Source organism: Phocoena phocoena, chromosome 10, assembly GCF_963924675.1.
Source record: "Phocoena phocoena chromosome 10, mPhoPho1.1, whole genome shotgun sequence".
NCBI lineage: Eukaryota > Metazoa > Chordata > Mammalia > Artiodactyla > Phocoenidae > Phocoena > Phocoena phocoena.
Genome location: NC_089228.1, coordinates 86056802 through 86084600, shown reverse-complemented (window position 1 = coordinate 86084600; position 27799 = coordinate 86056802). Strand labels below are relative to the sequence as shown.

The window sequence follows — 27799 nt, the reverse complement described above, 5'->3', positions numbered from 1 at the left end:
TGAGACAATGGAGCACATTCATGAGGGGAGGATATATGCATAATATGTGTGCCAATGGTTCCTTACCTTAGGGTTTGTGATGGCTGGTGAGTACAGAACTCAGGTGGACTCATCAATGGGTGGACCCATCAATCGCATGGGCGACTGTCAAGACTCAAATGAGTATAGGATAAGCATGTTACGTCTGCATCTGAGAAAGGTGTCGTGGGGCCACACTTTCCAATAAAACCAGCACTTGCTTCCAAGGAAGAAAGAAGCCAATGGCATTGTAAGAAATAAGAAAGACCAAGGATGACCCTAGCCTACTCTTTTGTTGATAGAATGTGCATATTAAAAGTGAAATAAATAGCTGAGCTAGTTTTATATACAGTATTTCCACTATTCTGATAAGAACAAAATGCATATGCAAATATGAGCTAAGAAATACAAATTGTGCAATTTTGGTGATTCCATATATGAGTTAAGTGGTCTTATACTATAGCATTATGGCATTGCATGTTATAAAGACAAATGGTATGATTCATCTTAGTAATTTTTTTTTTTTTGGTTGAAAGGAAAGTTTGCTTTCTTTTTTTAAAAATAGATCTTTATTGGAATATAATTGCTTCACAATACTGTGTTACTTTCTGTTATACACCAAAGAGAATCAGCCATAGGCATACATATGTCCCCTTATCCCCTCCCTCTTGAGCCTCCCTCCCACCATCCCTATCCCACCCCTCTAGGTGGTCACAAAGCACCGAGCTGATCTCCCTGTGCTATGCTGCTGCTTCCCACTAGCTATCTATTTTACATTTGGTAGTGTATATATGTCGATGTTAAGCTCACTTCGCCCCAGCTCCCTCCTCCCACCCCGTTTCCTCAAGTCCATTCTCTATGTCTACATCTTTATTCCTGCCCTGCAACTAGGTTCATCAGTACCATTTTTTTTTTTTTAGATTCCATATATATACGTTAGCATACGGTACTTGTTTTTCTCTTTCTGACTTACTTCACTCTGTATGACAGTCTCTAGGTCCATCCACCTCACTACAAATAACTCAGTTTCGTTCCTTTTTACGGCTGAGTAATATTCCATTGTATATATGTGCCACATCTTCTTTATTCATTCATTTGTTGATGGACGCTTAGGTTGCTTCCGTGTCCTGGCTATTGTAAATAGTGCTGCAATGCACATTGTGGTACATGTCTCTTTTTGAATTATGGTTTTCTCAGGGTATATGCCTAGTAGTGGGATTGCTGGTTCATATGGTAGTTCTATTTTTAGTTTTTTAAGGAACTTCCATACTGTTTTCCATAGTGGTTGCATCAATTTACATTCTCGCCAACAGTGCAGGAGGGTTCCCTTTTCACCACACCCTTTCCAGCATTTAATGTTTTTAGATTTTTTGATGATGGCCATTCTGACTGGAGTGAGGCAATACCTCATTGTAGTTTTGATTTGCATTTCTCTAATAATTAGTGATGTTGAGCATCTTTTCATGTGCCTCTTGGCCATCTGTATGTCTTCCTTGGTGAAATGTCTATTTAGGTCTTCCACCCATTTTTTAATTGGATTATTTGGTTTTTTTGATATTGAGCTCCATGAGCTATTTGTATATTTTGGAGATTAATCCTTTGTCTTTTGTTTCATTTGCAAATATTTTCTCCCATTCTGAGGGTTGTCTTTTCATCTTGTTTATGGTTTTCTTTGCTGTGCAAAAGCTTTTAAGTTTCATTAGGTCCCCTTTTTTGTTGTTGTTTTTATTTCCCTTTCTCTAGGAGGTGGGTCAAAAAAGATCTTGCTGTGGTTTATGTTTATGTCAGAGAGTGCTTTTCCTAAGTCTTCCTCTAAGAGTTTTATAGTGTCTGGCCTTACATTTAGGTCTTTAATCCATTTTGAGTTTACTTTTGTGTATGGTGTTAGGGAGTGTTCTAATTTCATTCTTTTACATGTAACTGTCCAGTTTTCCAGCACCACCTATTGAAGAGGCTGTCTTTTCTCCATTGTATGTTCTTGCCTCCTTTGTCATCAATTAGGTGACCATATGTGCGTGGGTTTATCTCTGGGCATTCTATGCTGTACCATTGATCTGTATTTCTGTTTTTGCACCAGTACCATACTGTCTTGATTACTGTAGCTTTGTGGTATAGTATCAAGTCGGGGAGCCTGATTCCTCCAACACCATTTTTCTTTCTCAAGATTGCTTTGGCTATTCAGGGTCTTTCGTGTTTCCATACGAATTGTAAAATTTTTTGTTCTAATTCTGTGAAGAATGCCATTGGTAGTTTGATAGGCATTGCCTTGAATCTTCAGACTGCTTTGGGTAGTACAGTCATTTTCACAATATTGATTCTTCCAATCCAAGAACATGGTATATTTCTCCACCTGTTTTTGTCACCTTTGCTTTCTTTCATCAGTATTTTATAGTTTTCTGAGTCTTTTGCCTCCTTAAGCAGGTTTACTCCTAGGTATTTTATTCTTTTTGTTGCAATGGTAAATGGGATTGTTGCCTTAATTTCTCTTTCTGATTTTTTGTTGCTGGTGTATAGGAATGCCAGAGATTTCTGTGCATTAATTTTGTAGCCTGCAACTTTACCAAATTCATTGATTAGTTATAGTAGTTTTCTGGTGGTATCTTTAGGATTTTCTATGTATAGTAGCATGTCATCTGCAAACTGTGACAGTTTTACTTCTTCTTTTCCAATTTGTATTCCTTTTATGTCTTTTTCTTCTCTGATTGCCATGGCTAGGACTTCCAAAACTATGTTGAATAAGAGTGGTGAGAGTGGACATCCTTGTCTTGTTCCTGATCTTAGTGGAAATGCTTTCAGTTTTTCACCACTGAGTACGATGCTTGCTGTGGGTTTGTCATACATGGCCTTTATTATGTTGAGGTAGGTTCCCTCTACGCCCATTTTCTGGAGAGTTTTTTTATCATAAATCGGTGTTAAATTTTGTCAAAAGCTTTTTCTGCCTCTATTGAGATGATCATATGGTTTTTATTCCTTCATTTGTTAATGTGGTGTATCACATTAATTGATTTGCATATATTGAAGAATCCCTGCATCCCTGGGATAAACCCCACTTGATCATGGTGTACGATCCTTTTAATGTGTTGTTGGATTCTGTTTGCTAGTATTTTGTTCAGGATTTTTGCATCTATGTTCATCAGTGATATTTGTCTATAATTTTCTTTCTTTTGTGATATCTTTTTTCAGTTTTGCTATCAGGGTGATGGTGGCTCCGGAGAATGAATTTGGGAGTGTTTCTCCCTCTGCAATTTTTTGGAAGAGTTTGAGGAGAATCAGTGTTAGCTCTTCTCTAAATGTTTGGTAGAATTCACCTGTGAAACCATCTAGCCCTGGACTTGCGTTTGTTGGAAGATTTTTAATTACGGTTTCAATTTCATTACTTGTGATAGGTCTGTTTATATTTTCTAATTCTCCTGGTTCAGTCTCAGGAAACTGCACCTTTACACAAATTTGTCCATTTCTTCATGGTTGTCCATTTTATTGGCATATAGCTGCTTGTAGTAGTCTCTCATAATCATTTGCATTTCTTCAGTGTCAATTGTGATTTCTCCTTTTTCATTTCTAAATCTTAATAATTTAAACTTCCAATTTAAATTTTCTTTACTCAGAATGACAATAAAAGCAACATAAAAGACACCATGACAAGCTGAGAAAGAAAGAGACCACAGAAGAAAGGAAAAAGTATATATTTAAGTACCTTTAACAGCACTTTTTACCTGCATTTTGAACAAAACGTCCCACATCTCCATTTTGCACAAGACCCTGCAAATTACATAGTCGGCCCTGTGCAGTACACATAACCAGGGTAACTACTGTTTCACAAAACTTTTATTTCATGAAACAAATATACATAAGCATATGCAGGTTTCCTGTATCACAATGTAAATATTTTTGTACGATGAGTCACAGAGAGTTTAAAAATCACTTCACTACATTGGAGAAAATAAAAGGCGTAAAAACCCTCTCTTCTTGCCACCTGGAAGATAATCCACTTAACGAGGGTAATGCAATTACTTGAACTCCAGCTCCCTGTTATGTTCTATTTCAAGTCTAAAGTCCTCTGTTCAATTCCTAAAGACCATCATACTATGGACTGACTCTCCAACACGCCCCACAGCTCTGCAACTAGACCCCTCAACCCCAGGGGAACGTGATGGCTCTCGCTTCCCTGTCCTCCTCACCTCCTGGCCTCTCCTGAATCAATCTCCTCCCAGCCACAGCGCTAGTCCATCCTTCCCTTCAGGACACAACTCAAGGGCCCCTTCCCCCAATGTCTTTCAAGTCTCTGAAATTTTTTTTTTTTTTTTTTTTTTGGCGATACGCGGGCCTCTCACTGCTGTGGCCTCTCCCGTTGCGGAGCACAGGCTGCGGACGCGCAGGCTCAGCGGTCATGGCTCACGGGCCCAGCCGCTCTGCGGCATGTGGGATCCTCCCGGACCGGGGCACGAACCCGTGTCCCCTGCATCGGCAGGCGGACTCTCAACCACTGCGCCACCAGGGAAGCCCTGAAATTTTTATACTTACTCTCTGTACCGTAATGGTACCACATTACAGGCAATTTAGATATTGCCAGAGAAAGGATATTGAGATTGTCTCATACTCATTTCTCCCAAAGCCCATGACATGTAACCTGGCTGGGCTACACGTGGCACTCAATATGAAGCCAGGAGAGGGAGAAGGGACCTAGTTTTTCTGAACGCCTACTATGTATGCTAAGCACATTCCTCACGATTACCCTGTGAAGTAGGTGTTTTTATCCTACTTCATAAAGGATCTGAGGATTAAATAACTTGTCTAAGGCTTCACAGAGCCAGGACCAAGGCCTCAGCTTCTCCCAAGCTTCGGCCTTTTAAATGATACCTTGGAAGAAGCATCACCAACATTAAGGTAATGAACTACATGCTAATTAGACCAAACCTGAGCCAGTGCTGTAAGAGTCACAGGGGAGAGCTATTTTACTTTTGAACATTCAGGCTGCCTTCTAAGTTATGGATGAGAAGAAGCAAATTCAAAAATTGAAAATGGAAATAGCAGGTCTGAGTGGAGGGACATGTGAGGAAGGGTGAGTAGTTTTGAGATTATTCTGGGAAAACAAATGAGAAAAGGGGAGACAATACCCTTTAAAATAAGTAAAAATTGTAGGACAGTGTGAGAAATTAAACTCTGTAGGAATAATGGAGAACTGTCAATTTTTAAAAATTGATGGCTCGGGCACAGAGCTCAAGGCATGAGCTTGAGTCTGGCATGTGCTTTGGACAGAGCGGGAGGAAGAAAAAAGTTTCCTGTGTGTTTTGTTTAATGAATGGAAAGTGGAGGACTCTCTCTGTGAGCTTTTCTTTAAAAATTTTAACCTCCGATTGAACCTTCTAACCATCTTTTAGGACAACTCTTCTTCCATATGAAGTAAAAAGAATATTTTTTCCTAACTTAGGGTTTAGCTGTTAGAATCCTTCCATAAAAGGCATAATTGCCAAAATAACCACAGGTTTAATACCTGATTATATCAGAAATCCCAGTGGAAATAAAAATGTTAATGTGGAATATGAGTGGAACAGGCATTAATATGCGGTCTGAGGACATCCATAACAATTTTATTCTTAGCTCAAAAGTGAAAAGCAAGAGATTTAATTTCAGGGTTAAAGAAATTCTGAAAAGCCATCTGTTTCCTTTAGATGTTCCTAAAGCTTACGTATATTTTATTTCATTGAAAGAAGAGCTAAAAATGAGAGAATAATGCATTGAGCTATAGGTATAACAATAGTACATCCATAAGGCAGTGGGACAAACTAGAATGCAAAATAAAAATAATCAAAAAATTAAACAACTGTTTAAACAGTGAAGTCACTAAGTTTCATCATAATCAAAGTTATTTTTATTTCCAATCACATTTGCTTATTTGAACATATTTTCTTCTGCGGGGGGCAAAAGCTGAACTTTCATGAAAAAAAAGGACTGACTGAAACGTATATTTTCATATGGGGATGTGTGGATTAAAAAAATTGTTATGTTCCTTTTCAAAAAGTCCGTGGCCAAATGACTTGGGCAGAGATTAATGAATTCCACCCCCGGGTATAAATGTAATCTGGCAATCCTCTATCAGAAAACTTTTGGAAAAAGCTTTTAAGCAAAGAGGGAGCTCATAATATCATTGCACCTGTGCCTAAGTGAACTGACTTCTTTATGAATACTATTCCAAGAATATTCACACGGTCCAATTTTACATTTAAACGTGTTACACGTTGTTCTTAAATATATTTTAAACTACACGTTTTGAAACCAGATGATAAAACCATATGCAATGGTCTTGACTGGTCACAAAGGAAGCAGAGACAAGGTTGGTATTTCTGTACATACCAACCTTGTGTGAGTTGGGCTAACTCTACCCCAACACTGACAGTTCTTCACTGTTCCTGTTAACTCAGCAACGGCAAAACTACCTTTTGTGTATCAAGCATCCCCTCTCACTTTCTCAATTCATCTGTTTTACAAAATTCATGCCGTTTGCAACAATTTTACCTTAACTTTGGAAAGGGCTTTGAATTGTTAGAGATGGTACACATTGGCAAATTAACAACTAAAGAAATAAATGCATAAAGAAAGACATTTTTACATTAAATAAACAATCCCTGTAAATGTGTTGCACACCTGACATACTTCCTTGAATTGATTAGCTTGCAAAAAGAAGCTGTAAGTTGCATTGCATAGGGATCATGACAACCAGGCTTATTATAAGTTACCCTGTGTCTGGGGATTTCCAGCCAATAGTTGCCATCCTTGCCTATGTAGCCACCAAACGGGCAGTTACAAAGAAAAGGAAAACTGACAGAAAATGGTTAAGACTACTATTCATTTGAAAGAGGTTAAAAGTAGAGACTGTTCTTAAATGTCACTGTACTGAGCTTTCCCACCAGTGGGAAAGAAAAGTAAAAAGTTGCTTTTCCTAATGCATTAATGACCTTGACCTCATCCTTGACCTCCCTTTTAACACAGAGGATTGAGACAATCTGGATCATCTGCAGATGCCCACCAGGCACCCAGATTCCCACCAACACTCTCAGGAAAGAGAAAAAGAAAGAGTTCGGGAAGGTCTCTCCCTGACAGGCAGAGGCAGCAGGGGACTGGCATCACCAGAGTCCACTGGGAATGGGCTCCGGGTCCAGCTTTACAGTTTATTGGCCCTTCCGTTTGTCTGTCCCATTCATCTGTTCATCGTCTGAGCGCCAACTCTGTACCAACCACAGCAGCTGCTCTTTAGGTGCTGAGGATACAAAGAATAAGACAGCCCTTGCCCTTGAGGGAAATGGCAATGACTGCAAATCAGCACAGCGGCTGTCCTAGAGGTCTGATGGGCAACAGCTCGGGGTACGGTGGTGCACAGAGGAGACAGTCGTCGAATATCCAGGGAGAAGAATACCCAAGGAAATCATGCCTAAGCTGGTGTGAAAGAATGAATAGCATGGGCAAGGCCATGCAAGTTACAGAGCCCACTTGGCCAGTACATATGAGGAGCTGCCTAGAGGCACTGGAAGTGAGGGGTCAGGGTGGTGAGAGGTAAGATCTGCAGGGTGGGCTGAGGCCAGCTGGTGGAAAGAGCTTTGTAAGCCAAGTAAAGGGGTTTGGTCCTGCAGCGGGTAGCCTCTGCAGCGGAAGAACATGCTGAGATTTGAGTTTCACACAGACCACTCAGGAAGTGGTTAGATTTGAGCTGTCGTAGCGGCAAGTGGGAGGCAGGAGAGCCCTGGGGGTGGACCAGTGTGTTAGCCTGGGATGTTGGGACAAACCCTGAGACCTTAATATTTAAGGGGAGGCAGAATAAATAAGAGAGGTCAATGAACGAAGGCTGAAGGACACAAAGAGGTGGGGGGGCAACCCAAGAGTGCTGTCAAAGTTACCAGCATAGAGATTGTTTTCTAGAGACTGATCAGGGAAGTTAAATAACAGTAGCATTTAACTATGCTTGCTTTATACCAGGCACTTTGCATATATCAACTCAATCAATACTCATAGGGTTGTGATAATAATAATCGTATTACTATCTCATTTTATAATTGAGGGAAGCGAGGCAGAGATCACTTAATGAACTTGTCCAAGATGACACAGTGCTAAGTGACAGGGTAACCCACATGGGGCAAAGAGGCCAAGTAAAAGGAAGCTGTAAAAAGGTCATTGGATTTAACCTTCCAGCGGTCAAGGACAACCTTGGCCAGTGTGCTTTCATTAGAAGGTTGAGAACTGAAAAATGATTCCAATAGGCTGAAGCATGAATTGTAGGTGAACAGTCAGAGATATCAAGGGTGAAGTATTCCTTTACATAAGCCAATGAGATCTGAGTCTTGACTAACATGATCTGCTCAGTTCTTATTAGCCAGAGCATTCGGTGAGTGTGTGTGTGTGTGTGTGTAAGCACATGTACACATGTGTACACACACGTGTGTTGTATATTGATGCTTGAAAATGAGGAGGTGATAGAAACCAGAAGGTGAAAGAGCTTATGAGACCCTGTCAGGAGTGTGGTCCTGAGGATGACAGGGGGCTGCTGACAGTGACCTGACCCGCATCCTTCCCAAAGACTTCCACCTCCATGAAGCTCGCCCTGGCCTCTCAGTCTGGTTTTGGCTGTCCCTCTTCTGTGATCCCCCAGTACCCTAGCCCTGCCCCTGTCATGGGTGGCACCCACCTCCATTCCTGGACTGTGAAGACCAACTAATCTGACTGTGAATACCTCGAGGGAGGGGCCCATGTCTTGTTCATCTTTGTATCCTTAGCCTCTAACAGAGTTATGACATCAATCAATAAAAAAAGAAATGTGTGGATAAGTGTTTCTGCCAGATTATGTGCTTTGAAATATTCCTCTTGGAGCCATGTAGATGATGGCATAGAGAACACGGGAGTGAAGACATTTCTTTTAAACACCTTATCTGCTCTTAGGTCTCCTCCAATTTGGCGGGGTGAGGGAGGGGGGATTTTTATAAATGGTTGCTGTGTCCGTGCTCCAACAAAAATTTGGAAACGCAGAGCTGCTGTGGGACTCTGTGTGCTTTCCAAAAATTTTGAAACGGAACTAAATGTTTGCATCATTTCCGTTAGATACACAAAGAAAATTAGGTTGTCAGTAAGTAACTGTTGAGTATCTGCTACATGTTGGACAACTTATTAGGTGTAATCAATCTAGAGTAGGCAGTAGACAAGTAAATGAGAAAGTCTGTCACTGACCTGGACAAGCATGAAGCTTAACTGGATAAACATACACACACACACACACACACACACACACACACACAAATGAGTGTGCATATATACATTATAATATATATACATATATACATATGTATATAGACATATTCATAGGAAGATGGATGGAAAGTTCACAAAGGAACATGAAAAAATGAAGTAGGAACCTGACTATGAAATCAGTCAGCCACAATGAGTATTCTAGCCTGCTTCCCTTCACAACAAGTCCCCAACCCCAGTCATTCAGTCATTGCTTACTTCTTTATGTAAACGATATAGAACTTCTAATGTTAGCAAGCCCTTGATTTACTTATGTTTGACACATTACATAAAGAGAGCCTTAAACAGGAAGTTTTGCCTATACCATTACACACATACACACACTAATATGCATGTTCTGAGACTACAGCTCTTTGGTGGGTCTGAAACTCCCTTTTCTTTTTTGACTAATTTCACCTAAATAAATATCCCCCCTAAATCCTGGCAACTGGTCTCCTGCTTTAAGATCACGTGCTCCCATTCATACCAGAGCAGTAAAACAGTACATCACTCTAAAGCATAGTGCAGCAAATCTCCATACACGCCCACACATCACTGTGAAACATTTATATCCAATATTTCAGCCACATGCCTACGTCCTACAGTTCCACTTTCACTTGCTTACAGCTTTAATCACAAATTAGCCAACAAGTGTTTATTCTTTGTCACCTGTGTGTTCATAACCGTATGAGGATAAAAAACGTTTAACACATAATATTTGCCCAGTAGTGGATCTATATGCTAATTGGAAGTGAACATCCATTGACTGACAAACTTTCGTTGATACCTGCCCCCCACCCACTATGATCCAGGTATTATGCCAGCATTCAGGATACAAGGATGAACAAAGGCACAGTCCCTGCCCTAGAATAGATCATGTTCACGATAAATAACATTTTATATAATATGTAACCTAATGAAGGTCTGTGCGAAGGGCAAATGGTACCCTTAAAAAAAAGAGTGCTTATTTTTGACTGAGGGCTCAGTGACAGTTTGACAGAGACAAAGAAATCTGAGCAGACTCTCGCAACGCTTTCAGGAGCCCAGTGGCTGGACCATCCCTGTCTGAGCACGAGCCATGAAGACTAGAGCAGACTCGACAGGACTTACAAGCAGGTGAAAGAGACAGGCTGGGCTCTGGTGAGCAAGAAACCACCAGAGTTTCTAAGATAGAGTCCTGATCCTGTCTGCATTTCAGATGATAACTTGTGACTGTCAAGAATAGATTAGAAATGAACAAGACTGGAGTCTGAGAACCCCTCAGGTTCTGCTCAGGTCGGACTGCTCATAGGTAGAGAGGATGTGACCCAGGGAACGGCAGTGGGGTCTAAAGGCAGAAACTCCTTCCAGAGGTGTTAGAAATAGACCAAACAGCAGCCTGTGGGATGCGGCAAGGGTGGAACACAGCTGACAGATGACTCTGAGGTTTCTCACTTAGGCATCTGAGAAGAATACGTGAGGAAGACATAACTGGAGGGGATCCGCGAAGAACGGGTTTAACTGAGAATCTAATTTAAGTTCGAAAATTCTGTACTATCAGTGAAGGCATGCAGGAGGTAGCTGGGATGCAGGACTCGTGTTCCAGGGAGATGTGGATACAGAAGAAGAGAGAGGCTGTGACCTAACTCTGAGGGACACTACACTTGAAGATAGATAGGGAGACAAAGGAGTTACCTTTCTTCTCGGACTGAGAAGGAACAGAAAGGGAAAGGGAAAAGCAACAGACAGGATTTTCACAAAACCAAGGGAAGAGGAGTAGAGAAGATAGCAGGGTGCCCACAAAACATCACCTTGATGTACTGATTTAATTAAGCGATAAATAACACGGATACCTTTTTGCGAACAAACCTCTACCTAAGATGCCAGTTTTGCGACTCAGTAAGGTCACAGACGTGAAAGGTTAAGATCAGTGTGAGCGAGGATTATAAAGTCTTCCCTGGGGGAAGCTGTACCACTTCCCCTGGACTTTCAGAGAATGTAGGTTATGCAAAAGAGATATGGTGGGGCAGGACACACCAGTCAAGAATTAAAAATAAGAACAGAGCATTGGAGGGGCAGGGATCATCAAGGGACCTAATTAAAGAGACCAGTCCTCCTGGATTCATGGTGAGGGGTGGTGGGAGATGAGCGGTACCAGTTGAGCGGGCTACCGTGGAGAGCCTTGAGGGGCAAGCAAAGACGCTGGACCATCCTAGGTTAAGCCATAGATCTGTCTTCAGTCTTGTCTGCCAGGAACTCCCTGCTCTGTACTAGTAACTGACCACAACAGCCCCGAATGATTCTTGGCAACTCTTTCCACGCTAGCTTCTGCCCTGATAACTGGCTGGGCAAGAAAACAGAAAGACAGAAACGGCCTGCTGGTTTTGCTCACAGGCAGCAAATGACCCCTCCTGCCCAGTGTTCACAGCTGACTGTCCCTTGATTCATCTGATAAACAGAAGGGGGCATTTCAAAGATGTCCAGTGGCTCACCCCTCGGAAATTCTCATTAACCTGACTATCAGGGTGGGAAAGAGAGATAAAAGACCTGCACTTTCTCATTGCTTAAAAACTGCTCAAAGGTGGTGATTTTCACACCTGCTGATTTGGTCTTTAAAGAGCCTTGTGAGATGAGAAAGATCACTGTTCATTTTTTCTTCCAGCCTCTTCCTTCTCTTCTGTGGTTCGTGCAAAAACACCCTGATTTTAATTCCTAGGTGGAATGTTGGCAAGCTTCGATAATCTTCTTTCACAATCTCTACTAAACACACATAGCAGCAGATTAGATGTGAATTATCAGTATCTTAAATAACTGAACCCGATGAACAGAAAGGGCTTTCACTCTTAAGTAATTAGGTGAAAATCAGGTCTGGCTTCTCTTTGGAATCTGGAAGCCTCTTTCTCCTGCAGACAGGAGCAAAAGGTTACAGTAAATTTGAAGAAATGTCTGCACCCAGCTTGGAGAAATTTACACATTGGCTTTTTAAATGAAGGTACTTTTTATAGCATTAATTGGAGATTTTAAGCAGCAGGTGGTGTTATTTCATTTTATTTTGTAAGGAAAGGTCTAACAGTGAATTATTTTGAGGTTTTTCTCAAGCTCTCTGAAATGAAGCTTTTACTGCCTGCTGCGTAATGGCCTTCTTTTGCCATGTAAACATGAGATCAATATAGTTTTAAACAGAAAGGTTTTTCTAATGCAGTTTTGGTATTTTTCAAGCTGTGATACAGCTGATAGGAGTTCTTATAAAATGTGAATTACAGGAAATTCATATTTATAAGCTTCTGCAAGTAATTTTAGAGCGCTGACTTTTAAACACCTGCTAATGAAGAATTCCAAGAGTAGCACTGTGCACTAACTTTTAATATTTCCTCATATACATCTCTTTCCCTAACCCAGGCCATGGTGGAGGAATCATGGCTTGAGGCCTTGCCAGCGTGGGTCTCTTTTTGTGAGCTTCTGGCCACTGTCCTGAAGTGAGGGTGTGACTCCAGTCCCCTGAGGGAAGTTCACAGTGGCCACTGCCAGGTTTGGCCATCACAGTCTCCTAAAGTGCTTTTTGGTTCTGTCTCTGTCTTTTAATTTTCCCTGGAAGAATACTGAAAATACCACAGCACTGGGAAGGAGGCATGTGGCAAAAACACAAAGACAGGTTTCCCCTTACTCTTTCTGTACTGGTTTCCAATTGCAGCTGTAACAAATTACCATAAACTTGATGGCTTAAAACTACACAAGTTTGTTATCCTACAGTTCTGGAGGTCAGGGTCTGAAATGTGTCTCCCCAGGCTAAAAAATCAAGGTGTTAGCAGGGCTGTGTTCCTTTCTGCAGGCTCTAGGGGAGAATCCATCTTTTTGCCACTTCCAGCTTCCTGGAGCCACCTGCATTCCTTGGCTCGTGGCCTCCTTCCACCTTCAAAGCCAGCAATGGCCCACCATTGAGTCTTTCTTACGACGTCAGCTCTCTGGTTCTGACTCTTCTGCCTCCCTCTTCCACATTTAAAGGACGCTTTGGAGTCCACTGGACCCACCGAGGTAAGTACGGACCATCTCCCTGTTTTAAGGTCAGCTCATTAGCAACCTTTACTCCCCTGTTGCCCTGTAACATAACGTATTCACAGATGCCGGGGATTAGTACATGGATTTTGGAGGGCCATTATTCTGCTTATCACGTTCTCACTAAATCTTTCAGGAAAGGAGCACAAAAGGTTTTCAAGACACTTTTAAAGAAAGTCAGCTGGTCAAATAGAAAGGTTGGTTTAGTCTGTGGGAGCAGTCTCTTCAGAACACATTCTAATATGATAAAAAAAAAAAAAAAAACCTGAACACTTATGACCATGTCTTCATACAACTTGTTAAATGAAGGTAAATTGTTAATGTGTCTCAGTTCCACTATTCTACACTCATGCCCTTCAGAACCAAACTACAGAGGGATGAGTCCCTCTGTCCACACTTAGACCTGACTACTCTCAGGATGGGAGGAGAAGTCAGAGGGTCGCAAGCCCAGCGAATGGCCAGCTCCCTCTCCTGTCATTTTCCCTTTGAGATGCCTGGGGTTGGGCTGCTGGCGTCCCTGCCCCCCTACCTCCACCCATACCCCCCACCCTGCTTGGATAATGAGCCCTCTCCTACCTGGGCCAGGACAGCGTTAGCACTTGCTTCCAACCCCTAAGTCCCCAAAACAAACAAACAGCCCTTGTGAGATTTTCCTGAGGGATTTAACAGGTTGCTGTTGTTGTCGTCGTGATGTGGGTTTTTTAATCTTTCGTCTCTTTGAGGAAGAGGTGTAGCAGAGTGCAGGTCCGCCTGCACCTGCCCCTGCCTCATCACATGTCTTTGAAAGATACCGGAAAGACACGTGTGGAACCAGAGGTGGCAATTCACCGAATTACAGCAGCAACATAAAATCTTTGGAGAAAGTGTGTGATGATTTGATCAGAGGCGTGAAGGGAAAGAATCTCAAAGTGAAAGGACCAGTTCGGATGCCTACCAAGACTCTGAGAATCGCTACCCAAAAAAAAATCCTTGTAGTGAAGGTTCTAAGCCTTGGGGTCATTTTCATAGGAGGACCCACCAGTGACTCACTGACACACATGGTCCTTCCGAGATTGTTAAGGTGACTTCTATCAGCATTGAGCCCCGATGGAGGCTGAAGTCACTGCTGCAGACGCTTAAATCAAACTTTTGAAAGTTGACTATAAGTTGTTAAAAAAAAAACTTCTGTAATTCAACAATATTTATTGAGCACCTACTACGTGCCAGGCCTTGTTCTAAGAACTAGGAATTCACATAAGCAGAAATCTCATGGCCTTGTGGAGGCTGGGAGTAGAAGGGACAGTGGAGATTCAATAGACACAATAATCATGAATATTACATCATGTAAGTGCTATGGAGTGCTAGAGAGAGGGAGCAATGTTCGAGCCATAAGGTCAGGCCTCATTTTAAAAATAGCATGTAAACAAAGACTTAAAAAGCATGAGGAATGGATATCTGAGGGGGAATGCTCCAGGGAGAGGAAATGGCTGAGTCAAAGGTCCTGGGGAGGGAAAGAACACAGAAGTTACCAAGTATTAGGAGGGTATAGGTTTTTCACAACAAAAGCTAAAGTTCATTTGAATGCAAAAAGACTAGATCCGATTTTTCAAAAAATTCTCCTCTACAACTGTCTTCAATTTTTTTATCTGAAGACTGTCTATTCTTTTGACCACCAAATAATTTGCCATTTTCCATTCAATAATGGCAGGGCCCAACCAAGGACCTAAGAGAAACTGGAAGAAGTCATCACTGAGGGGCAAAAATGATACAGAAAAGGGGGGTTTGTGGAAGACACACTTGCCTGACCTGTGACTTGTTCTCCAGATGCAGAAATGGAGCCGTGAGGAGGTGTGCGCTCAGGGCACCTCCACCCCCATGACCTCGACAGCATCCCTGCTCTCTGACCTGCCTTACTTCTCTGTTTCCTGGTTCGTCGTCGTCTCTCTCCCTCATGAGAAGGTGAGAATATTCGCTGCCCGAGAGCAGGGATGGTGCCTGACACCACTGATCACCAAGGGGACTCTGGGCCAGTCTAGCCCTCAGTAGCAGGATACGTGGGCTGTCCATTCTGAGACCAGGCCAGGAGCCCTGGTTATAGAAGCAGGTCCATGTGAAAGGAAAAGATGCCAGTCCGGAAGCTGAATCTTTCTCAGGAAAAATACTGCAATTACTACACGCAAGAAAAGTTTAGTTTGAAAAGAACAAGCTCCTGTTTCCTGGTACACTCCTTTCCAGCCAGCTCAGATCTGGGTCGTGTTGAGACAGAGAAACGACCCTTCTCCCCACCCCCACCACTCCCACCAAGTGTCAGTACTTGGGGAAACCTTTATCTGAGAAGAGAGACATTCTCCTCACTCAGATGGAAAGCGATTGAGGTGGGGAAGCAAGGAATGGCAGGAGGTATTAAAAAAATCAGAACTGTAATTATTTACGTGATGAAAAGGTGCTGTACAGAGACACCATGTGATGGAAATATTCCCATCACATTAATAATAATAATAAAAAAGACCTTCACCTCCCGTGACAAGAAGCTGCAAATCTAAATAATTTTATCTTCTCCTCTGAATATTTCCCAGGGTACAACAGTAGCTCTCAGGCAGAAAGAAATTATTCACTGAGAACATGAAAATACTCCCTTTCAGAAATGACTTCAAGATAATATTTGCTATGTGACTTTGGTAATTTTATACACACACGTATAAGTTTCTTTTACTAAAATGCTCAATTTAGTTGATGGAGCAGTTTAAACTTTATACAGCAATTTCATCCACTGTAACAGATATAAAAAGATCTATGTCTCTGCCGTGTCTAAAACGTCAGAATTATCCATAAAGTCAAGCAGTGCATTTAAAAATCTGTTCATATAAAATGCCATAAAATCAAAGCACCACATCTCAATTAACCAGGCACGGAAATATTTTAACTATTGTCATATAGCATAATAAATATTAACTCATTAAGTTTTCAAATGCCTAAGCAACGGAAGTTTATACCTGCCCTGCGAACAGAAGGATGTTTTCCCGTTTAAATGAACACACCATTGCCGTTGTATTTCAGAACTTTGTCTTCTGTGAAAGTTCACAAAGTTAACTCTATCAGCATGTTCAGGTACTAAACACACTCACAAATACTAAAGTGTAAGCCAGAAGACCATCAAAATTAATTAGATCATTATATTTTAGAGCCCCCAAAGGACTCAAGAAAGCAAATGGTTCAACCCTTTCACTTCCCAATTGAGGACAGAATTGTTGGATAATTTGCCCAAGGCATGACTAGACCTATATTTCTCACTTAACACAGGCAATGCTCTTTAATTTACACGAGGCTATATCTGGTTGCTAGACAAAATATTATTGCGGGGCAGAGGGGTGTTAAACATGGGAAATCAATTCATGGTGTTGCTTTAGCAACCATGGAATTCTCTCTATAGCTTAACACAGTGCCTTTTGGAGAGTCAGTAAATAGTTGCTAAATGTGAATGAATGGATGGAATTCTTGGAAAAAGTATATTTGCTTCAAAGTATACTTCCTTCTGGCCACGGGAAAACCGGGCAAACTTTCCTTTCTGCATTTGCCTAGGAGCAGCCTGGGAAACACCTTTCTCCAGTCTGAAGACATTAGAGCACGACTATCCCAGGTAGCACTTGATGGTTTTCCCTATGTTTAATTCATTTTTTTTTCCTGTTTCTAATGTGTTTTCAAGTGGATATAAGCTCAGTAGGCACGAGGTTCTTATCCGATTACAGTGGTATCAGACTTCATAAGAAAGTTCTGATAAAACAGCCCCTATTCCAAACATTACACAATTTTTCAATTTAGGTGTACTAATGGGCTTATTTCTAGAATAACCCTAGTAGCCTCACAATTCACTCAACATAAAATCACAGGAGGTCCTGTTTCCCGGACCTTCACCTGATTCCCTTCCTAAATAATTTATATTTTTTGTAAATTAAGCCTCTGCCCATTCAAATGTGGTGCAGCTGGTTGTTTGCTTTTTCTTTGTTTAAATCGCCACTGTTTCCAAAAATGCCAAACACTTATCATCGGTGCCATTCTTTTTGATACTGGACTACTTGCTGAATTCACTGTTACCTATTTCATGTGTATGTCTCCTTCTGCCAATGAAATTATAAACTGCTTAGTGCCAAGCGGCACATTTACAATATCACAGGGAATAGTCAATAAATTCGTGTTATTTCACCTCCAGGTTAATTGTTTGAAGCTACTGGAAAGAAAGAACCATGTAAAAAGTGATCTCCAATCAGGCAGTTTAACTAGAAATCCACTCCTTCCAGAACTGTTTGTGTGCATTTAGGAAAGGAGGCAATAATGGAAAGAAGTCCAAAATAGGTTCACTTAGCATGTCATTAATGAGGAAATTTCCTTATTTCTTTTATACAGGGCTGCTAGTTTGATAGATGAAGAAAGCATCAAACATAGAATATTTGCATTTCAACATAACAGTTAATGGACTCACTAATCCACATATCTTTGTGTATATAATGGTAAAATTTGGGTTGGAAAATAACATGAATATGTGTATATAAGTGGGTTGATTCATCCATTATTTTACTTAACAAATATTTACTAAGTGTCTACTAAAGACCAGATTAAATGCAAATTATGGTCACCCTTCCTTCAGTATCCACAGGGGATACCAAAATCTGCGATGCTCACGTCCCTTATGTTAAATGACATAGTATTTGCATATAACTTACCTTAGATTACTTACAGTACCTAATACAATGTAAATGCTATGTAAATAGTTGTCAGTGTGCATAAATTCAAATTTTGCTTTATGGAACTTTCTGGAAAAATTTTTTCACATATTTTCGATCCGCAGTTGGTTGAATACGTGGAAGCAGAACTCACGGAGGAGCACACCTAAGCTGAATCTTAAAAACAAGTAAGTTTTGACAAAAAAAAGTTTGGGTGGCAGTATGAATGCAGAGAATTTCAGACAAAGAAGCCAGTAAAAACCAAGAGGGAGTATAGGGCATGGAGGAAATCCCAAGCCATTTAATGTTGTAAGAGCATCAAGCCCAGTTTAGGGGGTATAGGAATACGATGTGAAACAGTCATGAACTTGAAGACCTTCAGCTTTGTCTGTGGGTGACGGGGAGCAACTGGAGGGTTTTAAGCACGTGAACCACACATAGTCAAATTTTGGTCCAGACAGGTGACACTGGAAATGAGAACAGAACAAAACTCAGGGGGAAAGACCGGAAAAAAAAGGACACCTGTTAGGAAGTTACTGTTGCCTGTTGAGAGCAAAGGTGAGCCTAAACAAGGGCTGTGGTAGAGAGATGAAAATTGGGAAACTGTCCTAATATTTAGCAAGTAAAGTCAGCAGGATGTGGTGAACAGTTGGGAATATGAGGTAAGGGAAAGAAAGAAGCCAAGATTGTACATAACTTTTCGGCACAGATAAATATTGCTGACATTGATCGAGATAGAAAGTGTTGCGGTGGGAGATGGTTAGTGTAATTTTAGGAATGTTGGGTACAAAGTCTTTGAACCACAAAAAATGCTCATCTGCATCCAGGTGTCAGTTTGAAGAAGAATCTCTCTCATGGACCCTATTTGCTTCAAAAAACTTATAAAAATAGTTGGATACCATGTAGAGAGCACACTGCCAAATATCTAGATTATGGTAAGATGGAAAAAATAACACGTTACAAAATCAAGACCCAAAATTAGGTGAACAGGCTGAAATACAGACCAACAAGATTAAATTTAATAGGAAAACATGAAAAATCCTGCATTATAGGATGGGAGGATGTAACTTGACAGCTCTCCGTGTGAGTGTAAATGGAAATTTTGGTAGCACTTAAACTTAATATAACCTATATTGAGTCTGAAAACTTGGACTCCGTTCATAGAAATATGTAATACATTTTAATCATACATTTTTCAGATTGGGGTGGGTCACAAAATCCTGAGTTCCATAAAAATGTTTCAGCGGCCACCACAGTACATGAGGAGGAAAATCATGAGCAGGTGGGCCTCCCAAACTATCCAGAAAACTCCCTGCAACCAGAAAAGATCTCCGTTTATGGATTACACAAAGGGGACTTTTTGTAAAATTTCCTCTAACGAAAGGGCTCCACTTCCCAAACCACTGACTGTGATCCTAGGGTGTAATCGGCCCATAGTAAATTCTGCACAAGTCAAACCACATCTTGGTGTTCGGTTCCAGGCATCTCATATTAAGGTGGCCACTGAAACACTCCAAAGTTTGCAGGTAGAATGTAACCGGGATAGGAAGATGAAGCAATCCTTCTCACTGAGGAGTGGCTGAAAGAATTCAGGACGTTTTAGCTGGAGAAAGACTGAAATGAACATCAACACCTGTCTCCAAATTTCTAAGGCGCTACCAACTGGAAGAGTCATATTCTCCACGCCGTCCTTCTGATGGCTTCGCCGGGAGCAGAGTGGAGATTACAAGCAAGTAGATTATGGGCCAACACAGAAAAGTATTTACACTTAGAGTAAGAGAAACGGTTGCCCTGTGAGGACAAGAGCTCCCTGAATATATGCAGGCAATTCTATCGGCTGGAGGAACCACTATTAGCTTTAACAGCTATTGTCTTGCAATTCTAGAATAAAAGACATGTGTAATCCAACTGTATTTTCATTCGATGCCTCAACTCTGCAGTAGACTGCTATTCTTCCCATTTTCATTCATTCTGCCAGTACCAAGCATTCACTGGAAACATGAATATTTTCAAACATGAATTAGATGTGATCCCGGCCCACAAGTAGCTCACAGTCCAGTGCAAGAGGCGGATTTGTCAAGAAGTCATTGCAGGTGCATGTGGTAAGCACAGCTGCGGTAAGGAAAAGCTACGAAACCTCCCTGGAGAAGGAGTAACATGAATGGCATCCCCTTCATGTCAAACGAAAGGACAGGATACTAGCCTCCTGCTAGACTCAAGTCCCTTTTAGAAACACATTTCTCCCCAGCACCACTATCTTATTTTCAATAACAGGTGGACCACCTCATGCAAAGTCTTTTCTCACTTTATTCGGTAAGTCTGCTTCACCCAAGGATTGTAGGCACTAATTGGGATGACTGCCTGGTTCACAGGCAACCCTTTTTCCTTCTTGTAACAGCACTACTCCTCCAAACACTGAGGTGGTCATGTGACCCAGCTCATCATAAATCATTATTCCCCAGCCCTGATAGGCCCCAGGGGTGGACACATACTTGTAAGCTGGGCCAATCAGAATCCTTCCCTGTGATTTTTTTTTTTTCCCCAAACTGCAGTTGAAAGTTCTCTTTACTCTCATGTTCCTGGGCTAAAAAGATATAATCCAGGAGCTGTCAATAGCCACATTCCCCTCACAGGAGGAAAGTCTGTGTGCAATAAGGGAGAATGAAGCCAAGGGGCTAGAAGAATCAGAGCTGAAAGATACAGAAAGAATATTGTGGATTTTTGTGTCCCTGGTTCCAGGTTCTGAGGTCCCTGGCTTTGCCCTGGACTTTAAAATTCTTTTTTCAATTCTGCAAATTATCTATTTCAGTATTCAAAGTCACTTTCAACAAAAAAATACATGTAATGAGATTATTCTATAAAACAAAACTTAGGAAATAACACACCAACCCAAATGGGTGTGAGATGCACAAAAATAGAAACAATACGTATTTCCATTTTTCAACTAAGAACATTTCTGAGCACTAACAATGTGGCAGGTGATGTGTAGGTGCTGGAGACAGAAAACAGATATGCAAACCAGTCAGTACAGGTATGGACAATGTAAGTGCATATAGATTTGGGTGTAGCTGTAATGTAATAATTAAAATATGCATAAAGGGGCTTCCCTGGTGGCGCAGTGGTTGAGAGTCCACCTGCCGATGCAGGGGACACGGTCCGGGAAGATCCCACATGCCACGGAGCGGCTGGGCCCGTGAGCCATGGCCGCTGAGCCTGCACGTCAGGAGCCTGTGCTCTGCAACGGGAGAGGCCACAACAGTGAGAGGCCCGCGTACCGCAAAAAAAAAAAAAAAATATATATATATATATATATATATATGCATAAATATCATACATGGCATAATTTGCAGGTTAAAAAGTCAAAATATTTGAGAACCAATGAACAGCGGCACTGACCAGTTAGAAATCATAAACTAGTGTGGCTATTGGCCATAGTAACAAGTACAAGCTGAAAATCAGCTCTTATTATCATCAGATTACTTCTTTTAATTCACCCTAAAAATTAATTATCCTCCATAACTCCTCAGTGGCTTTAAGGAGATACATCAGAAAGTAGGAAGAGGTTAGAGGTAGTAACTGAACATTGAGTTCATGCCAGTTTTTCTGATTACAGGCATCATGCAATTTATCTCCCGCTAATTGAACTGTAAAGTTTTTTTTCCATGGGGGTTTTGGGCTACATTTGAAATGGTTGGACTTTTAATAAAACTCCTTTGGTCAACAAGATAAGAAAAGGCCTTTCAGTTGTATTGCTTTCCAAGCTCTTTCCATAAGCTAATTTACACTGTGGGCCTCAGTGGTGGAAAATCATTAATGTTATTATTTTGATTACTAGGTATTTTGGAATAAATGACTTAAAGACTAGAGGACTAGTCAGTTTCAACATCAAAGTAATCCAAAGAGGCTAATCGGCACTCTGCCATCACATATGGGCTGGATTGATAGAACATGTTTAATAGCACATGCTGGGGGCAGAAACAAGAGATAGCCTACACAGGGAAGTACCTGATAAAGATGGGCAGACAAAGAACCAATCCCTTAGCAGCTGAGAGTTCAGGATATTCATAAAGCTTCCACTACCCAAAAGCAGCAGGGGCAACTTCATTTCCATTAAGAGAATGGGAAGGAAATTGAATATCATAACAAGATAATGGGCTCCTGCTTGTGCACAACTACTTGTATAAAGTCAGAATGTCTGCTGACAAAGTGCTTGTTACTGGTATCGAGACAACCGGGAACAATGAACGTCATTTGTACATGCTTCCTCAGGGGAAATTCTTTTTCCCTAGTTGTGGGATGCGAGTACTTTTCAATCTCAGTAACAGAATACAAGCTGAAGTTTCACCATCAGTTTAGAAGACCTGTGACCTTCAGCCAGCTGGGGTTGGAAAGGAAGCAGTTTGATGATCCATGATAGCTATGCATAGGGAACATAAACATTAAAAGGGGAAAAAAAATTGCTCTTGTATTTCACTTTGTAGTTCTCCTACAGGAGGCCTTTCAAAGACTAGGACCAAAAAGGATAGAAAGAACTATGAGTCTTAAGCTTGTACAATGCTAGCATTTTCTACATGGAGCTTCCAGGATGGCAGGATATTTTACTTAAAATATATTTCATGTCATTTTACACTAAAGCTTGACTATATCTCAAATCACGTCTCACAGGTCACAATCAAAGGTGCAATCACCAGCTTTCTTCATATTTTGATGGGAAGGTTTCAACGAAGAAGTGAAAATTGAAAGATCTGCAGAAAAAGTATGCAGTGAATCATATTTTTAAAATACCATATGTCCTCTGGAATTTTAAAATAATTTCTAAAATAGGCCCTAACTACAAAAACTCTACGGCAAAAACAAAAAAACCCACTACTTTTCCATATTCATGAAAAGCTCACTAGGGAGAATATTTAAATATCTTTTGGCAGTGTTTTTAAAGACTTACAAAGCACTCAGAGAATAATCTCAAGAGAGCATATTTAAATAGTCCGCCCTCCCCAAAGTTCTTCCAACCTGTGATTATTTACTGTATGTCTTTCTATATTTTAATTTCTATAGTTTTCTATAGCCCGAAACCCTGGGCTTATGAATTCCTCTTCTAGAAAAAAGAATTAGTGTGGGAAACTCCACACCTGCAGGGTAACCAAGTCTTATCCCACTTGTGATAGGAACCAAAGCTAGGCCTGGTGGGAGGCTACCCATCTCTGCAGACTCAGACAGACTGCTGCTAGCTGTGTTATTCTGGGCAAGTTACCAAACCTACCTGTACCTCACTTTCCTTATTTGTAAGATGAAGCTAATAAGAGTCCTACCTGATGGGGCTGTTAGGACTAAATAAGTTAATGTATTTAAAGTGCTCAGAACAATACCTGGCACTTTAAAAGTATTGAATATTATTAGTACTACTATTATTTTTATTATTATCATTATCGCTGTTAAGAGAATGACAAATTCCACTTGCCTATTGCTACAGCTTATGTGGGGCTGAGGACTAGTTTGGAAAGAAGGCGCAGGCATGGCCTGCGGCCAGAAGCTGGACCAAGTTGTCACTGGATCCATGATTGATTCTGTCATGAGTTGGAGCTCTTACGGGGCAGGAACCCTAGACCCCTGAAAGCACATGGAAGCATCCCAAAACACTGAGGAATGGGAGTGGGAGTAGAGTGGGAGTGAAGAGAGGTCCGGAGGGAGACAGAGCAGAGAGACAGACAAAGGTCTAGAGATAAAACTCAATATGTCCTCACCACCTGTTTCACAATTTGAGTTAATATTTACTTCTGGGCTTCCCTGGTGGTGCAGTAGTTGAGAGTCCGCCTGCCGATGCAGGGGACACGGGTTCGTGCCCCGGTCCGGGAAGATCCCACATGTCGCGGAGCGGCTGGGCCCATTAGCCATGGCCACGGAGCCTGTGCGTCTGGAGCCTGTGCTCCGCAACAGGAGAGGCCACAACAGTGAGAGGCCTGCATACAGCAAAAAATATATATATATATATATATTTACTTCCTATCTCAATGCCTGTTCTTCATTTCAGAGCTCACACCTATAAGAATCACTAATAAGGCTTACAATGCAGCTTCCTGCTAAGGAGAACTCATCTTCTCATCAACGTATATAAGTATCATCCAAAAGACCTCTGAACAGACAACCAAAGTTTCTGCTTTAGAAGCAAATAGTTGCCATAAACAGAGCATTTTCAACCTAGAAAGTAAAATCCAGAAGACTTCAAAAGGGATCATGTTGCTGCTAACAATGAATATTTAATTCTGTTCCCAAAATCTCTAAAGGAAAATCCAGAAATGGTGACCATCTGTGTTTGCTTCTAACAGTCCAGATAGAAATACAAGTAAGTGCAAAATGATTTGGAACCAAGAAGCCTAATCAAAAGATTTTCCTTAGGGCTTCCCTGGTGGCGCAGTGGTTGAGAATCTGCCTGCTAATGCAGGGGACACGGGTTCGAACACTGGTCTGGGAAGATCCCACATGCCGCGGGGCAACTAGGCCCGTGAGCCACAACTACTGAGCCTGCGCTTCTGGAGCCTGTGCTCCACAACAAGAGAGGCCGTGAAGTGAGAGGCCCGCATACCGCAAAAAAAAAAAAAAAAAAAAAAAAAGTATGTGAGATGGGCTTAAGAGTAAATCAAGGGTGGTGGGGAAAAGACAGAAAACTTACCCACTGTAAACTTACATGAGATGAGCTGTAATCACCCTGACCTTTCATCACATGGATGCCTCTGACACCTTAGACTCTCCTTCGTTTGATCTGGCCAAGTACATGTCACCAAGTTCAATGAGAGCAACAAATTCTTTATCTTAAGGGCAGAATCACCCTTAAGCAGAGTATGAAGCTGGTCTCCCCACCTGCCCGTCTCCCGTTCTGTGTCCTTGCCTACACTTCCTGTCTAGTCTCTACCTGGAGACCGATGCTCCGTGTCCTCCTCTGGCTCCTGTCAGTGCCCTCAGGGGGCTCAAAGCCCAATCTTTCTAGGCAATGCTCTGTGTCCCAAATCATTCTTTCCTCCACCTGCAAACCCCAGCAAAACCCCTCAAGGCAAACTCATGTACCAGAAACTGAAAGCAACATGATGGACTGAGGTGACCCAGGTTCTCTCCTGCTACAAATACATAAAATGACAGATAAAATGTGAACACAAAAGTTTCCTTCATTGCTGAGCTCTAAAGAAAGGGCAGTCCCCAGCTACTGTACATAAAGAAGGGTGCCTCAGGGGTTCAAGTGGAGATGGACAGGGATTTAAGCTCTAGGGTCTGGGAGCTAGGATTTTTTTTTTTTAACATCTTTATTGGAGTATAATTGCTTTACAATGGTGTGTTAGTTTCTGCTTTATAACAATGTGAATCAGCTATACATATATATATATATATATATCCCCTCCCTCTTGTGTCTCCCTCCCACCCTCCCCATCCCACCCCTCTAGGTGGTCACAAAGCACCAAGCTGATCTCCCTGTGCTATGTGGCTGCTCCCCACTAGCTATCGGTTTTATATTTGGTAGTGTCCACATGATGGAGGGCTGGAACCAAGACCACAGCATAAACCTGGAACCATTTCAGGGGTTCCAAATCTCTGACAAGTGGACTTTAAAACCAGGCACAAGACTAGGAAGCAGCAAGAAAGCTTGGCATCTCCCTGGGGTCCTTGAGAAATCACAATTCCTACCACATACTATGCAAAAGGCTGTAAGATCTAAAGTTGTACTATCCGAGTACTGAAGAAATCTCCAGCCAAGAAACTAACCATAAAACTGGTCCAAAATCAGGAAAATTCCCATGGTCTTAGCAGAAGCAAATGCACTCTGAAGGGATGCTGCCTCAATCCTAGGCACACAGGACTGTCTTAGCAAAACGAACAAGCTTCCTGTGGAAGATTAGCTCACTGTCAAAATTTGCAGATGAAGTGCAGAAACTAACCACCTTGAGGGAGAGTCAGTCAACACAACAAAGAGAATTAGCACTCCCAAGGGCAGGAGATGATAGAACACTTTTTAAAGTGATCACTGAAAAGTGCATTCAAATGATTAGAGAAATGAAAGAGAATAGAAACAGCGCCGAAGGAAAGGAACAGTACAAATAAAAACTAGCAGGTTTGGAAAAGGGTCAAATAAAACTTCTAGAAATGAAAAACATTGTCATTAAAGTTAAAAACTCAGTGGACAAGATTAAATACCAAATAGATTAAACAGATTATCCCAGTTGAAGAGAGTACTCGTGATCCTGATCCGGCAGATAGAGCTAAGGAAATCACCACAATGCAACACAAAGTAAAAATCATGAGAGATCAAATTCCATCTGGCCAAATTCTAACAAAGCAAGTTGAATATTTTTCCATAAAATGGTTATAAATCATGAAAGTATGTAATGTTTACTCTCAAAGGATTATTTACATTTCTTTTAAAAATCTATTGTTCCAAACGACTAGATTTTTAGCAGTAAAAATTTAGAGAATATTAATTCCCTAACCGATTTAATTATGTGCCATCTTCCAGGTATTTACTTGATGAACCTTAGTGTAAGACCTGTCTTAGTTAATGATGAAAAGTCTCAAGTTGGTAAATGGAAGAAAGCCAGTTTTTGTTTTTTTGGTTGGTTTGTTTGCTTTTAAGTAACTCTTGTCTTTCCTATATGCATATATATGCTTCCTGTTGCTTTGCTTCACAGAGCACATATAATGAAGAGAAATTGCTGTGAAATGAGTCCCACTTTCTCACTAATTTTCATTATAAAATCAGAAGTGTATATCTGTAGGAAAAGGTAACCCCAAAAGAGATTAAAACATCCTGTAAAACAGTTTATTGAGGATCAGTTTGGTCTTAATATACATAAAGGGAGTCAACTACAGTCATGTTTTGAAGAATCCCAAGAAAAATCTTTTCCAGCCAGTGCCTACTACCTGGGATTCCACTAAAATAATCTCAGCAAATGCCAAACAACAAGACATTATTATTTTTAACTTGGTGCAACTGAGCTTCTTGTCGTCTTTTCAACAGGTGATTTTACTGGGAAGGGGGAGAAACAAGAGATGGTTGGAGGGCTCTAGTCATCTAAAGATGAGGTACTCTAAACTAAAGATGGATGTGCTAAAGAAGGGAAACAGATACTGAAAGAGAGGAAGGAGAACGCTCCAAACTTTCCAAATAAAGCTCCATTCAGTCTCTCTAAATACACGCTGTGCTCTCTTTAATTCAAGTAAGGACTGGTTATGGGTCATTATCACACACAAAAGGAAAGTGGTTTGAAGGAGGGCTGTTTGGAACGTAGGTACAGCAATGGGCTCTGAAGCCAGAGTGACCTGTTTTGAAACTCAGCGAAGTCCCTTAATAGCTGTGTGATCTTCAGTCTGTTCTTCAACCTTTCTTCAGCTCAGTTTCTGCACCGGCAAGTCGGAAATGAAATGCCTTCACAGTTGTTGTGGGTATTCAATGAAAATGTGTTGAAAAGCACTTAGTAGAACACCAGCACTAAGTAGCTGCTCAAAAAATTTAGCCATCCTCGTTACTGCAAGACATGGCATGATGTAGTTCCAGGGAGCCGGGCTTTGGATGCAAACCTGGACCCCTTCACTTACCAGATCCAGGACTTCACACACAAGTTACATGGTTTGAACCTCTTCAAGTCTCGGGTTCCTTATCCATAAAACTAAGATAGTAGCTGCCTTGTGGAACTGTTATGAAAATTAAATTATACCGCATGCATAGAGAATTTAGTATGGTGCCTGGCACACAGAAGTCCTTAATCAGTGGTAGGCACAATTTGCTAAAACCAGTTTAAGTGGCA

The 27799-nt window shown here is 41.2% G+C and overlaps 1 protein-coding gene and 1 pseudogene across 1 annotated transcript in view; one reads left to right on the top strand and one right to left on the bottom strand.

Moving 5' to 3' along the window:
• Positions 1–27799, bottom strand: part of DCDC2 (doublecortin domain containing 2) — a 152783-nt gene that overhangs the window by 37987 nt on the left and 86997 nt on the right. The gene's annotated exons all lie outside the window — the stretch shown is intronic.
• LOC136129509 (small ribosomal subunit protein uS10-like) lies at positions 14092–14436 on the top strand (annotated as a pseudogene).